General features: G+C 33.1%; 1 protein-coding gene across 4 annotated transcripts in view; it reads right to left on the bottom strand.

The window, feature by feature from the left end:
- LOC129741543 (myosin-VIIa) overlaps nt 1–16317 on the bottom strand; it is a 122380-nt gene that overhangs the window by 60526 nt on the left and 45537 nt on the right. The gene's annotated exons all lie outside the window — the stretch shown is intronic.

The raw sequence follows: 16317 nt of genomic DNA, 5'->3' as shown, positions 1-16317 counted from the left end.
GTCTGATGTTGCAAATCTTGGACGTTCAGATAAGAAATTTGTGAAGTTGGACGATTAAGGAATTATGTGGTTCATAATAATAAAAATTGTTGATTTTTTATTCCAAATTTTGTATTTGAATACAAATAAAACAATTTTGAATTTGAATAAACATTTTCATTCAATTTTTTCAGGATAGTTGTATTTAGAACTTTGTTGTCTTCCAAATCTCCCCACTTAATCACGAGTGAAAATTTAGGCACCGGCTGCGGCAGCGGCAGCATTATAACCACATCCACCAATTGCAATTGAGAACATCTTTGCTGTCCGGAAACGACCTAGGATCTAGGAACATTTAAGGAAACATCCTTAACGGAAACGACCTAGGATCTAGGAACATTTAAGGAAACATCCTTAACCGCTTCGATGTCGGACTGCACCTAGAGATTCGATTGTTGACGGCCCACATCCGCTGCTGGAATAAGCCTTTTGACTGCTGATTTTCACACCTCGGGCTGCTTTCCGATGCTTTTCAGTCGCACGGCCCTCGACACACGACCTACAACTATTTTTTCCTCAAATATTTTTCACCACTGACCGACGAATAAATTTTCACGACCCGAAAGCTTGAAATAAACATAACAACAAATGTCATTTTGACGCAGATCGCTGCTCAGAAATTTCGAAGTTGATCTGGTAACACCAATTTCGAAAGTATCGCGTTCGAACGAAAACAAGAATACCGTTTTCGAATTCGTTCGAAAGTATCCGTTCGAACGAAAGGCCGATACGCCGTAAACAAGAATAAGGGTGATTATGTTTGTTTATTATTGTTCTTTGTATAGAGACCTACTCGCTCCATATCATATTTCCAAAATAGAGTTCTCCTCGCTCTATTGTAACCTTATTCTTTCCTTTTAATGATCAAAGCTTTTCCAACGCTTTCCCGCATTGTGAAAGAAATATTTTGATTCCACGCCAAATTTCCATTCTCAATTTCTTATATGAGTTCGTTCTCCTACGGTTTAGAGTCATTTCACTTGATTATAAAATTATTTTCAACTAAACGCAAAAAAGGCATTTGTAAACAGAACACTCCCGTAAAATTTAGTTATTTTTTTCGTTTCGGCCATTTTGAAAGTACACAACCGATTTTATTGCGGAGAACACATTTCATAACTTATTTTGATGATTTTTTTTTGAAAACACATTTCAAAACTAATATTCGAAAAAGATCCTTGGGAATTTTATTTTTCACTTCACTTGAGTACTAATGAACGATCTACCTACTATTTAAACTTACCTGCCGACTGCGCCATGTCGTATTCAATCCGAAATTCCTGAATTTTACTTTAACACGCACTTGTTCGTCCGGAAATCGTTTCAAGAATGACGCTCTTGATCACGCTACCTCGGGCTCTCGGTCAAAGTTTGCGTTTTATGTACACTCTTATTTCAGAACATACTTTTGAGCGTTTAGTTCTACTGTGACTAATTTGTCTACACTAGAATACAACACGGTTACCTTCAAAATAAATTGATCGGAATCGTAGTCACTATATAAAATCACATTTAAATTACTTATATTAACTTGTTTGTTAATCCCATTTTAACTGATATTCATAATGATTTTAAGAAAGTTTATTATCCCTTTAAATACTTTTACTGAAAACTTCCATTTGATTTCTGCTGACTTCTATTGGTTCCTACATGCGTGAGTGATGAAAAAGTATAAAAACACTGTCAAGAATGTCCACAAAGCATTAACAAAGGCCTGGAATCAAGCACATGATCGGAAACAACGAATAAACCAGCTTTTTAAATTATGAATAATGTCCGGTTAATTTGTCTTTGAGAGGCTAGAAGTGCCGCCAAGCAAAGACTCATATAAACTAAATCTCAACACTCAACAACGAATTTTGGCTAGTTCCAGAGCTCGTAAATTGAAAAGCCAGTACCGAGCCAATGTGAGTGTTCATGGAGGATAAAACTTGTGCAAAAAAAACAAAGTTTTACGAGCTACTGCGGTTGAATTGGTTGAATCCTGCAACATCGCTGCTTGTTTCAAGTTCCCTAGAAGAATCGTGTTATATTTGCTTACTGTTTTGCAAAAAAAATCATAATTTGGTAGGGATCTGCTCCTGTGGATAGAAAAAACTACATTTTCGAGACAAAAACTTTGGTTTTCGATATTTTCAAAAGCTTAAAAAGAGTGAATCTTTTTTGAAAACTCAATATCAAAATCACAGTAACAAAATGAAAACTACGATTTTTTTTCTTATTTTCATTCCCGTATTACGAATAACTGTGATATTTGAGATACTATGTTTACTCAGTGGAAATGATGATCATGTTATCAAAATAAAACTAAAATTTGAATTTTGAAAATCGGTTCAATTAAGAATAAGATACAGCGCTGCTAAGGAAAAATGTACACTGTATCAGAAAATTGTCCGTACAGCACGTACCTTGAAAGTCAAACAATCAAAAAGTGCACTTTTTCAGTCAATAAAAATACTACAATTACATCATTCGCTGCAGAAACAAGTCCTTTTTGTAGATCAGTATAAAAATGTTTATAAATTAAACCTTTTAAATAATCCAATTCATTTTTTATAGATTGTCCGTACACTGAGGCCTTTGTCAAATATAAGTCAAGTAAACAGTTATGTGTCAGTCTGTCAAACGCAGAAACGTGAGTTGAATCTCAGCAAAGACAATTTCCAGTCGTCTTAGCGATAAATATGGTAAAATGAACTTTATTTAGCATAAATCAGTAGATTTCATAAATTGTGGATGAAATTAACAGGAAAATGTCTGTTTCTCACAAAAAATATCCGTTGACATCTGGAAACTGATTGTTGACCTGAAGCATGACGGTAAAAGCTTGTCTGAAATTGCAGGTATAGTAAAACGGTCACGATCGTCGGTTCAGTATGTCCTTCGGAACTTTAAGAAGACTAACTCCTTGGAGACTATTCGTATAAGCTGATGGTTGGTTTGATCGTATTTTCGGGTCAGAACCAAACAATCATAACAATATATTCCTGTAGACGCGTAATATGACTGATAAATCCATTTATTTTTCTCCGTGAATGAATGTCAAGTTTCCGGTGCCATTTGCGCTGAAAGCACCCCACACCATTGCATGGCCACCACCGTGCTCAACTGTCGGTCACAAATTTTTCCGATCCAATTCAGTATTTGGATTACGCCATACTCTTACATGTCCGTCAGACCCAAAAATATTAAATTTGCTTTCCTCAGTGAATATGACGTTCTGCCAGAACTCTTCCGGTTCCAGGACATACTTTTGAGCGTATTCCAGCCGCTTTTTCTTATTCATAGCACATATAAACGGCTTCTTACGAGCAACACGACCTCGGTATTTTTTCTCATGAAGTATTTTCCGTACCGTTTGAGGATTAACCTGTAGGTTTTCAAAATTCTTCAGGCTGTTAGCTAGTTTCGGGGCACTGATTTTAGGATTTTGACTGATTTCCCTAACAATGATGCGATGGTGACGATCTGTAAGCTTCAGTTTGTGACCTCTTCCAGGAGTAGTCTCCAGGAAGTAAGTCTTCTTAAAGTTCTGAAGGACGTACTGAATCGACGATCGTGGCCGTTTTACTATACCTGTAATTTCGGACAAGCTTTTACCGTCATGCTTCAGGTCAACAATCAGTTTTCAGATGTCAACGGGTATTTTTTTGTGAGGAGCAGACATTTTCTTGTTAATTTTCGTGGATTTAATTAACAGGAAAATGTCTGCTTCTCACAAAAAAATACCCGTTGACATCCGGAAACACGAAAATCTACTGATTTATGCTAAATAAAGTTCATTTTACCGTATTTATCGCTCAGACCACTGGAAATTGTCTTTGCTGAGATTCAACTCACGTTTCTGCGTTTGACAGACTGACACATGTTTACTTGACTAATATTTGACAAAGGCCTCAGTTTACGGACAATTTTTTGACATCGTTTTTGGGACTTTCTATAAAAAATTAAGTGGATTATTTTAAAGGGTTAATTTATAAACATTTTTTTATACTGATCTACAAAAAGGACTTGTTTCTGAGGCGAATGATGTAATTGTAGTATTTTTATTGACTGAAAATGTGCAGTTTTTGATTGTTTGGATTTCAAGGTACAGCACGTACGGACAATTTTTTGATACAGTGTATATTTGAAAAGTGAGACTTTTCTTTCGGTAATTCCAGGATAGCGGCCAAAACTTTCATGCGACCCTCAAATTTGTATATGATTTATTTTTCACAAATTTAAAACTTATAAAATAATCTTAATACACCAAAGTTTTCTGCAGATATGAAAATTTTAAAATGATGTCTTTTTTCTGAAGTTTTCTGTTCAAAGCTTTCTATCGGTCATCTACTAAGTCAAATTGATTCAAATTTTATATTTTCAAAATTTTGAATAAATTATATAAACAATGAATCTAAAATCATAAATATTGGACGAGATATGTAACCAGGGCAACGAAATCAATTTATTAGTCAAAACGACCGAAAAATAATTAGTTTAAAATTTTGCGAGCGTGAGAAGGTTAAGGTCGCGACTCGCGGTACACCTCAGGTGGCTTTGTAATATGGTGGAATCGATGGGGAATAGTCAATAGCTGAATTTTGAACTGGGCTCAGTGCATAAAACTTTTTAAAAATGAAGATAATTTAATTACCGGTTGTTGTTATAACTTTTACACTTATTGATATTTTTCGGTGAGTAAAACAGCAAATTAATTTTCACGTGACGTTTCGGGTTACTTTGCCTCATCCATCATCAGACGTCTAAAAAATATTTATTACAATAAAAAGTTTTCGAAATTAATAAATTGAAAAATTACAATACTTTTTTTATAACATTAACTTACAAAAAAAGGAAGCAGCACAATTTTCTCCTAATCTCGCTGCTGGTCGACTTTTAACTGTCTCTTCTCTCAGTTTAAAAATGTTTCTACTTCAATTCCCCCAATATGAGAAAATCTCCGTGGTGAAAATCGGGGGAAATTAAATTAAAGCATTTTGAAGAGGAAATGCTCAATATAAGTTCTAAACTATACCCCAATTCCAATTCAAGATTCGCACCTTAATTGATGAATGGTTGGTATTGAAACAAGGTTTAGGTAATGTTAGGTCTAACTATGGAACTTCATGGCCGAATGTGTCCTATTTCTGGACCCTACAGAAAATTTTCCGGATTATCCATTGATTTTCTTATGTTTTAAGAAAAATAGGTAGTATACATAGATCATACTCATCACAGTGATAGTGTTTTTTTTAACATTGGGTTTGGACAGTTTAAAACGAGATATTTTCTAATTCGCTCTGCGATGCGTTGCGATGAAAACTGCACATAAATTTAAACAAATATTAAACATTCTTTTCAGCTATTTCCCAGCTTGTCAAACGAACAGCTGATTTCTCATTGTTTATTAGTTTTTTGGCAATCTGTAGTCCGCTGAATAACAACAACATTAAGCTTGTTCGCAGTATTTGAATGTGTTTGACGCCAAAATCAACTGGAAGTTATACGATATATGCCACAGAAAAGTTTTTTTTTCAGGTAGATATGAGTTTCTATATTTTCATCGCAATTGAAACTGATAAAATACGTGAAATATCTGCTGAAAACTAATATTTTATTTCAACAAAAACAGATTTCTATTTGGAAAAATCATTGAACAAATCTAATCTTTACAGTTCAAAATAAAAATCAACTGTGATGTTATGATTTTTTAAAACAAAAAACATCAATAAAGCGGACCAACGTCTGCCGCAGTAAATACCTGATAGCATGGCCGTAGGAACGGGGGTGGAGGTTTTGGAGGTTAATCCCCCACTCCCCTTCCCATGAAAGTCTAAAAAATGTCAAGCAAAATGTTCTTCTCCTGGCTCAAAACTTTGAATTCTTAATCATTTTTTGATTTTCAAAAATGTTCTCACTTATTGATGAGTATTGAAAGACTGTACTGTAAAACGCTATCAAAAGTTCTTCACAAAAGAAGTTGGTGCATGAATTTTGGGTAAAGTCCTTTGTCGCGATTATCGAATTTTCAATAATATTAGACTCACTAAGGTTGCCTGATTGCCCGGATTTTGCCCAAATGTTTTTAATTTTTTTTTTTGCAAAATCAAAGAAAAATTTAAATTGCCTGATAACAATCATGTATTTTGCGTCCAAAACAATTTGGTTGCATTTGAATCATTTCTGATGTTCTGGTTCCCAACTTATCTTTAAAAAAAATCCTAATATGTTGCCTGTGACCGGATTGTGGAGTCTGTATCCAGTTTATTATTTTGGATTTTCAGTTCGGTTCATCACTGGGAACAAATCCTGATTCGAATCTTGGTTTTGCATTTAAAACTAAAATAAGATTCATTAGATTCATTAGGTGAATCATGTATAAATAATTGAAGGAAAACTCATAGAGAAAATCAAAGATTCAAAATTCAAAAAATGCAAAAATGTTTTTAAATACTTTTGTCATGTTACAAATTACTAAATTATGTAATTTTTGTCATTTTTGTAATTTCTGTAATTTTTGTCATTTTTGTTATTTTTGTAATTTTTGAACTTTTGATATTTTTGAAATTTTTATCATTTCTCTAATTTTTGTCATTTTTTTTTTTAAATTTTGATATTTTTGTAATTTCTGTCATTTTGTCATTTTTGTCACTTTTGTCATTTTTGTCATTTTTGTCAATTTTGTCATTTTTGTCAATTTTGTCATTTTTGCCTTTTTTTATATTTTGTATTTTTTTTAAAATTTTTTGTCCTTTTTTTGTTATTTTGGTCAAGAATTGGAACAAAAATCCGGAAAATAACAATGCGGCACATCCTTATGCTGTATCAGGTACAAATTCCTCCAGTGAAGCTTTTTATTTTAATCATAAAACTTGTCTCCAGCGGCAACTCGGTCCTCAATACCTTCAGACACAGCGTTTCACTGATTTAAGTCATCCATCCATCGACGACGGCCAAGGTAGCATATGGGATAAGAAACTAAATGGTACTTCTTGTTGTCAGTTTATACCGGTAAACTCTGGATAGTTTTTTTCACAATGCAGAATAACTTGCCTGAAAGGAAAGGAAAATATACGCGATCGAACGAAAATGGACGAGTAAGTGTCAAATTACCGGCACAGTCTTTGGGTGGTTCAGTTGTTATAGTAATTTATTTATATGTGTAGTTCAGAATCCGTTCTTTTGGATTTTAGTGCTTTTCTATTACTGTTCCAATATTGTAGAATAAATATTTGTAGTTCCTACTGTCTTAATACGGAAATGATATAAGTAAGTATACCAGGAGAAATACCAATGAATTCTTTTATCGGCCACAGTCAATAATGAAAATGAAATTGAATGAGACAAGTTGGTTGACTACCTAAGTAAAATTTCTGTAGTAAAAGGATCGAGATTTGTTTTACAATGCATTTTATAACAGACTTCACATGAGACATCTCATTCGTAAGATCCACCCTACCCAATGCTGCACATGTACGGCATACCGAAATCGGACTTTTACCGGGAGCAAAAAAAAAATCGGCCATACATGGAAGAATGAAAAGTGAGAGACCATTAAACTTAGCGGTACTTGGAATATTGTTTTACATTTTATGTTTTTACTTTGATTTTCTTCGGGGCTGCCAAGCGATGTACAGGTTTGTGATCATCAAACTTTACATTCGCTCGATGTTCTCTTCCACTTTTCGCACCTTATACACATCATTTTTCACCACTACAGCTACCTTTTGGCTACTAAACGTGGCTCAGACGGAACCTGCTTCTGCTTCTGTGATCTGTTCCAGCTTAGGTGGATCCTACCTACTGGTCATTCCTCTACCTTCTCCTATTGGAAACGGACAGTTTTGCGTGTTTATACCTTCATTTGAGCTTCGCTGGCTGGCTGGCTGAGTTTGATGATTGTTGGTGCGATTTTCATGTTTGCTCGAAGAATCGTGAGCAACGTGTCGTTATTTAATTTGTTCCACACTCAAATCAGGTCAATATGAGACTCTTTGCGCTCTTTGCCGGAAAACGGAAACTGGAATGAATTGTTGTTCCAGCATGGTCGAATTTGGAGAATATGGGAAGCTTGTTGTTTTATATCATAACGATTTTTGTTTAAAAAAAATAGTGTATACACAATATGAAGAAGATTGGTAGATTAAATTTTTTTTTAGTGACCTAGCGATCAATTCATGTAACGTGACTGCCACAAATTTGTATGGGAAATTTTAAACTTGTGCAGTGCAGATCCTAGGCCTAGTACAAGGTCTCTTGCCAAAGTTGGACTAGATCGGATCACGTGAAGGGGTCGCTCAACGAGCCTGTAGTTTGTATGGGATTTTGAGACTTTTTGTTCATTTGAAACATGAAAATCCAGTTTTTCATCAATAAATTTAGATTCGAGTTAAAATAAAAATGTGATTAGTCTTAAAAAATGGGCGAACTTTTTTAAGGGTGAAAATTTCAGTTTACTTAATCGCAGCTATTTTGATGTCATGCCATTTTCGCAGAATGATAAACATACCAAAATCTGCTTAAAATGTGTAGGCTTCAACATAATTGAAACTGGTTTGTAACCTTTCCCCTTTAAAGATTCTGAGATAGACTCCGACAAATGCGGATTTAATATCCATGAAATAACCGTTGGAAAACCGAATATTAGGTTCATTTACTCCCAAGAACTCAGTTCAACCTTAAGACGGAAATTTTACTATTTTTTCGCAATTGATTTAAAAAAAAATGCAATTTTGATTATTCCGACGAATACTACTAAGTGGAATATATTGTGCATAACAAGTTATACTCCTTAAACAAAATAAAGTGAACAAGATAGATCATCAGTGAACAAGCACAGAGCAACTCGGATTAAGACAATCAATTTATTTTATCAAAAAGTTATTATCATTGAGTACTAAGAAGCCATTTGGATAGATATAATTGTCTGTGGATATAAATTCTGTTTTGTAAAACGTCAAAAAAATTATATTAAAATCTTTTTTTGATCTTCGAAAATCAGTATTTAAAAACATTAGAAGATAGAAGAGGGGGGGGGGGGGGTTATTATCAGCGTTACGTAATTTTCGAAGGGGGGTACGTCGTAGCGTTACGATTTATGACATACGGGGGGGAGGGGGTAAAAAACTGCATTTTTTGAGTTACGTAATTTATGAATGCCGCCTGATTTAAAAAAAATAGTGATGAATATCATCCGTCGCCTCGAATAGAAAAGAAATCTTCGGATAAAATATTTGTCATAACTTAGCCTTGAAAACCCGTATTCAAAAGAGATCGACTAAAGCGGACCAAAGATAATGATGAAAACAATAATGATGAAAACAGAACAAAATATCTCAAAAACCCATACAAACTGCAGGCTCTTCGAGCGACCCTTTCTCATGATGCGATCTGGCCCAAATTTGGCATGAGATTTTGTACTAGGCCTAGGCAAGGTTGCCGAAAAAAATTCTGTGTTTTGACGAAAAAATATTCTGACTTTCTGTGATTTTTCCCAAAAATTCTGTGACGATTTTCTGTGATGCTTTTTCCATTAATTTCATTCAAAAGTCATGTCAAATTGCATCTTTTTGCCATTTTACCTCAGAAAAATCAATTAACATAATCAATTTTATCATATTTCTCCAATTCAAAGATAATTATCCAATTTATCAATTGACATAAAAAAAATCATTTTGAAAAACGTCCGAAATTTTAAAAGTCTGTGAAATCTGTGAATTTTCCAAAAATTCTGTGTTCTGTGACACAGATTCTGTGATGAAATTTGGCTCAAAATTCTGTGAAATTATAGATTTTTCTGTGATTTCGGCAACCTTGGGCCTAGGATCAATTTTAGCCTTCAGCGCATAGCTTTTTAAAAAATCGGGTCATTTGGGTCACTTTAACGTACATGATGGAAAAAATAAACTTTACCCGAAATTTGCCAACGAAGACTGGGTAAAAATTTATGAAACTTGACTTACTGATGTTCACGAGTGTGCAATATATGGTTTTAAAGATCTTGGCAAGACAAAAGTCACTATGGGGCCAAAAAATCTATCATGGAAGAAAAAGTTTTAAAACAAAGAAGGCAAATCTTGCCGTGCTCAAAATATCCAAATTTGAGTCAACTACCGTAAGTTGAAATGATGAGAATAGAAATAGACTACGAAAATGATGATGATCACATGAGAAAACAATTCCCTTCATTCCGATAGACATCGACACTCGACCAGTATAACTTTCATACGCCAGGTTGTCTCCTGTAGTAGAATGTTAATACATGGGCCCCGGAGAGGCGCAAGATGTGGGTTCAAGTCCTACCGGGAGACAAGGCGAATTTTTTTCGCATGTTTTTCAACATCAATTTTCATCTCGTCTAGTCCCTGAAATTTCGACTTACAGTTGGATTCATTTCCCTACAAAAAAGTTTCGCTGACTGAATGTTTGAGTCAACACCCATCTCTGGGTCACAGTTTAAAAATTTATGCAAAGTTTCATTCAAACTATACAACGGATTCCAAAGAAAAAAATTATCGATAGCGTCAAACAGGGCATCATGCAACAGTAGGATTAGATGCAACATTTGTGTACCGCAACATTTTTTAAACTTTTTTTTTAAGGTAATGTAATCAAGTTATCATTTAATGATAACGAAATAATGATGACATAGTTTCTCACATCGTGAGATAGATTTTTAAAGTTTCACATTCTCATAGAAAATCAAAAAATCGAACAATAGACATACAAATTTTTGCATTTTTCAATGTCGTAAAAATCATTACCCAGTATGACGGATTGGCTTAAAAATATCACCTACAAACCTTAAATTGCTTTTATTATCCTGTACCAACACTGTCCGTGTAAAAATATTTTTCGGACAAACATTATATTTTGTTAAAATAAATGTTTTTATAATTCTGTTACAAATCTGGGCTATAAACTGTTCCAGAAATTATAACCACACCTAATTTTTTGGGCTTTGACCTAAGCAAAGTTACGAAAAACATGCTGATGACTTAAAGGTCTTTTACCAAGCCCCTATGTGCCGGAAGAAGCCTTTAAGTATCAGTAAGCTGATGACTTCGGAAAATTTCAAAAAAATTGGCCAAAAATGGTGAAAATTATGGGTAATGCAACTGTGCAGAAGCTTATGAGTCATGTTCGAGGAAAAATGCGAAGTCTGACTTTTAATTCAAGATTTTTATCAAATAATAGTACAGTGTTGGAAAGAACACAAATAATGATACTGTGAAACAAATGAAATAAATAAAATTCAATAAAACATTTTTTTTGTCATTATTTTGAAACTGTGCTTATAATTTCTGGAACAGTCTATAAAATGCATCAAACTGCAAATCGAAGATTTACCTTTTAGATCGTTTCCGAATATCATTTTTTTGCATAATGCGTTCATTAATTTAAAAATTTCATCCATGCAAGCATTAATTTGATGATTTGAGGTAGTAGAATTTTTGTAGCATTTTTTACCCCTGAATGTATGCAACAGCCTAATACATTTGAATAAAAATTATGTTTTACAACAAAAAAAATGTAAAATTTAATTCGCACAAAACCAAAAATTACTTTTTGGGGATTGAAACGGCTTCCTCAGTCAATTGTGGGAATAAAAACGAGTGATTTTTATTATTGTCCAGACGTTTCGGCAATTTATTGTGGCCGAAACGTCTGGACAATAATAAAAATCACTCGTTTTTATTCCCACAATTGACTGACGAAGCCGTTTCAATCTCCAAAAATTAAAAATAATCCAGTCAAAAAACAATACCAAAAATTACTGCAATTGGTGCTTTATGCGTTATGACATCACACTAATACGATATTTATTTGATTATTTTCAACAATGTATTGTTTTTTTTTCGTTTTCACTAAACTCAAAACGCAGTTATATTTCCGCATTTGTTATCACTCACAGAATAAAATAGCATACAATGACACTGTAATGAATTGCTTATGTTTCAAGACAAGCATTGTGACGTTTATGATATCTAATGACATGGTCGTATGTGATCAAATAATATTGAAATATTTAAAACAAATTTGCAACATATGATGATAAATAAAAAAAAATGATAGATTTCGAAACAAATAAGGAATTTACCAAGTTTTTTGTCAATTAGAAATGTTTTAAATTCAATGGAAATGGATTTAATTGGATGAAAATTAATTTCATGTAGATATAGCGTTAAAACATATGAATATGAAGAAGTAAAATTTCATTCACATTTTTGATATCTCTTTTTTTTAAATGCAGGAAAAAGTTAGGTTTTAGAATAATTTGCATCGAGAAAGACTTTTAATGATAATTTTTTAATCATGTTTTTATTTTATGATTATGTATCAAATGTTATTCTGTACATTGATGAAGATTTAAATATTTTTCAGCACTCTGGGAAAAATTTCATAGATTGAAGTTTACGATTTACAAAAAACTGAACATATATTCCTGACACTGAAACTCAACTCCGAATCGGGAAAATTAAGCTTAGTTTGGAAAACCAGAGTTTTTATACTCGATTATATTTTTTAATATCTACATCCAAACAAGAGTTTTCAAAATTTCAATACCGATCGGTGCTAACTAAATATGTGACGAATGTGAATTGCGCCAAAGATGATATGATTGCTTTCCCGTCACTGGCATAAAGACTCGAGCTCTCGGGCAAAACGATGCAGGACCAATACATATTTATAAACATTTCAGCGAATCAAGAAAAACATTTTATTAGATTTAATCTTATATAGTTGTTTTTGACATTCCTTACGTACACTAACCGACAACCCACTGGGGTGCACGAATAAGAAAAGGAACCCTAACCTCCAAAAATGGCAGTGTATAATCGGGCAGCTAGCCAACAAACACGGTCGTTTTTTGAGGTTAATGTACCCAAAATTAAAAGAGTTAGTGGAACACCATGGATAATAACACTTGGACAATTCATTCCAGAAACAAGAAAATAAAAAAAATTTCGTCATTAAAACTACAACTAACAACCTCCTCTTGCCCATTCGACAGCTTAACCAGTGTGCCACCACCTGATGGCCAGATGGAGAATAATTTTTAATTCTATATAACAACTATGCTGAAGACTGCATAACGTTTCTCCTTTTGGTTAGAAATATCTTTAAATTTTGGCAAAACTTCCGAAATCAGCTTTCATATCAGATGAAGAAATCATTTGCACCGCGGAAAAATGTGAAATATGTTGCCTTGTGTTCAGTAAAAATATCTGAAATGTGAAATTAGCTCTGAACTAATTTAAACCACATTTTTTAATGTTTCCGAAATAATAAATTCGAAGGTTATATTTCAATTTCAAATGTTTATCTAAAATGAAAACCGGGAATGTCAATTGAATGAGTATAAGGAATTTACTGTGATCATTCTTTAGAGGACTAACATTAAAACAAGAGTTTTTTTTTCAGGAATATACCACTTGGTGGCATTTTTCCCCTGAACCACTAATAGCTTTGAAATTGAAGGAGGTTTCAAAATGACAAAAATGATAAAACAAATTGCAGCCAATACACATCTATAGAGAGTCGCGTAATAGAAAGATTAAACGTTCATCAACTTTTTAACTCAAATTTGAACTGTTTTCCTATCTCGTTGAGTGATGATCGTGATGACCTATTTATTTTCAGATTAATCCCCAGATTAGGTTTACCTTGTTTGTCTTCCTAACCAAAGTAAAAGTAGCCGCGATGTAATCCAGCTGCTTTTTTTATCCGGAGGGGTTTAATCAGGTTTCGGCTTCCAAAAACTTGTTCCAAATCTAATTTCACTTTCATTTCACAACCACAGGCAGCGGTCAGTGGTCCAGTTCCCAAAAAAAAAAACTGAAATCAGTCAACATCAACATCCAAATGATTGAACCCACCCTGATTACAGCATAAATTTTTCAGAAACTTGTAGAAGACGCTAGCAAAGCAGAAAATAAAACACAATTATGAACCAATAGTTGGGTACGACAGACGAAATGGAATTAAAATAAATGGGCTTTTTCTCGTCCCTCTGTCTCTTTTTTGGTCAGACTTCTCAGTCGGATTTGATTGTTTTGAGAATTCTATAGCATTGTCAACCCGGTGTGACCAACATTTTTCCGCGCCATGTCGATTTTCTCAAGCGGGAACGCTGCTTACTTAACACAGCTGAGAGACCACCGAAAATATAATTAGTCGTCGTCGACATCGGAAAAGAAGAAACCAGAGCCACCAGACTGCAGAGGTGGTATTATTTTACACTGAGTTTTCGGTATAATTTTATCTCACAAGAGTCATTATGTAAGTTTGTGTTGTTTTTTTTTTTCATTATTTTTGTCAAGAGCGTTAACATTGCTAGCCATAAAAAGTAGCTTTGCAGTAATCACGGTGGGCGCAATCGCTTACCGCGGCGTGACAAACTCCCCACTAATTATGGTAGCCTTAAAATGTTTGTTTGACCAAAGAACATCCCCCCTTACTTAGGGTTCCCCTACCTTATCTAGTCAGCTCGTTGTTGGTGAGTAAATTTTGAGCATTTGAAACAAACATTAACAAAACACTTACCGATTTGCATTGTGATTTCGCTACCGATTGCCACTATCGAGCATGAATTTTTATTAGCCTCCGTCTGGCATTTGCAATCAGCAATAGCGATCGAAGGAAATCAAACACTTATTGCCAATTTCTACAATTTTACGACCCATTACGAGTCAACGCAGGCATCGATCGATGTGTGAGCTCTGCGAATTGGACCGAGGAGGTATTTGGAGCCGATTTGCGTTTCCGGGAACGTGGTCAGGGTTTTATTTCGACGCCAATTCGGAACTTTCTTGGAGGCTTAGAGTCTTAGCAGGGAGCTTTTGGAAGACATTTTTTTCGGACATGTCTTACTTTCACTCTTAATCGTGTTGACATGTTCAAATGCTGTCAGTTACGTGACTTAATGGAACCGCGGCTTATGGGTACGGATAAGAGGCTTGGTTTCAGTTGGAGCTCAAATATTGTTGTGGAATTTGAACTCAAATGCGAAGATGACAAAAATGACAAAAATGACAAAAATGACAAAAATGACAAAAATGACAAAAATGACAAAAATGACAAAAATGACAAAAATGACAAAAATGACAAAAATGACAAAAATGACAAAAATGACAAAAATGACAAAAATGACAAAAATGACAAAAATGACAAAAATGACAAAAATGACAAAAATGACAAAAATGACAAAAATGACAAAAATGACAAAAATGACAAAAATGACAAAAATGACAAAAATGACAAAAATGACAAAAATGACAAAAATGACAAAAATGACAAAAATGACAAAAATGACAAAAATGACAAAAATGACAAAAATGACAAAAATGACAAAAATGACAAAAATGACAAAAATGACAAAAATTACAAAAATTACAAAAATGACAAAAATGACAAAAATGACAAAAATGACAAAAATGACAAAAATGACAAAAATGACAAAAATGACAAAAATGACAAAAATGACAAAAATGACAAAAATGACAAAAATGACAAAAATGACAAAAATGACAAAAATGACAAAAATGACAAAAATGACAAAAATGACAAAAATGACAAAAATGACAAAAATGACAAAAATGACAAAAATGACAAAAATGACAAAAATGACAAAAATGACAAAAATGACAAAAATGACAAAAATGACAAAAATGACAAAAATGACAAAAATGACAAAAATGACAAAAATGACAAAAATGACAAAAATGACAAAAATGACAAAAATGACAAAAATGACAAAAATGACAAAAATGACAAAAATGACAAAAATGACAAAAATGACAAAAATGACAAAAATGACAAAAATGACAAAAATGACAAAAATGACAAAAATGACAAAAATGACAAAAATGACAAAAATGACAAAAATGACAAAAATGACAAAAATGACAAAAATGACAAAAATGACAAAAATGACAAAAATGACAAAAATGACAAAAATGACAAAAATGACAAAAATGACAAAAATGACAAAAATGACAAAAATGACAAAAATGACAAAAATTACAAAAATGACAAAAATGACAAAAATGACAAAAATGACAAAAATGACAAAAATGACAAAAATGACAAAAATGACAAAAATGACAAAAATGACAAAAATGACAAAAATGACAAAAATGACAAAAATGACAAAAATGACAAAAATGACAAAAATGACAAAAATGACAAAAATGACAAAAATGACAAAAATGACAAAAATGACAAAAATGACAAAAATGACAAAAATGACAAAAATGACAAAAATTACAAAAATTACAAAAATGACAAAAA

The sequence above is a fragment of the Uranotaenia lowii genome, chromosome 2 (genome assembly GCF_029784155.1).
Source record: "Uranotaenia lowii strain MFRU-FL chromosome 2, ASM2978415v1, whole genome shotgun sequence".
Classification (NCBI taxonomy): Eukaryota; Metazoa; Arthropoda; class Insecta; order Diptera; family Culicidae; genus Uranotaenia; species Uranotaenia lowii.
The sequence above is the reverse complement of the archived record's forward strand: the minus strand, read 5'-3'. Positions and strand labels throughout refer to the sequence as shown.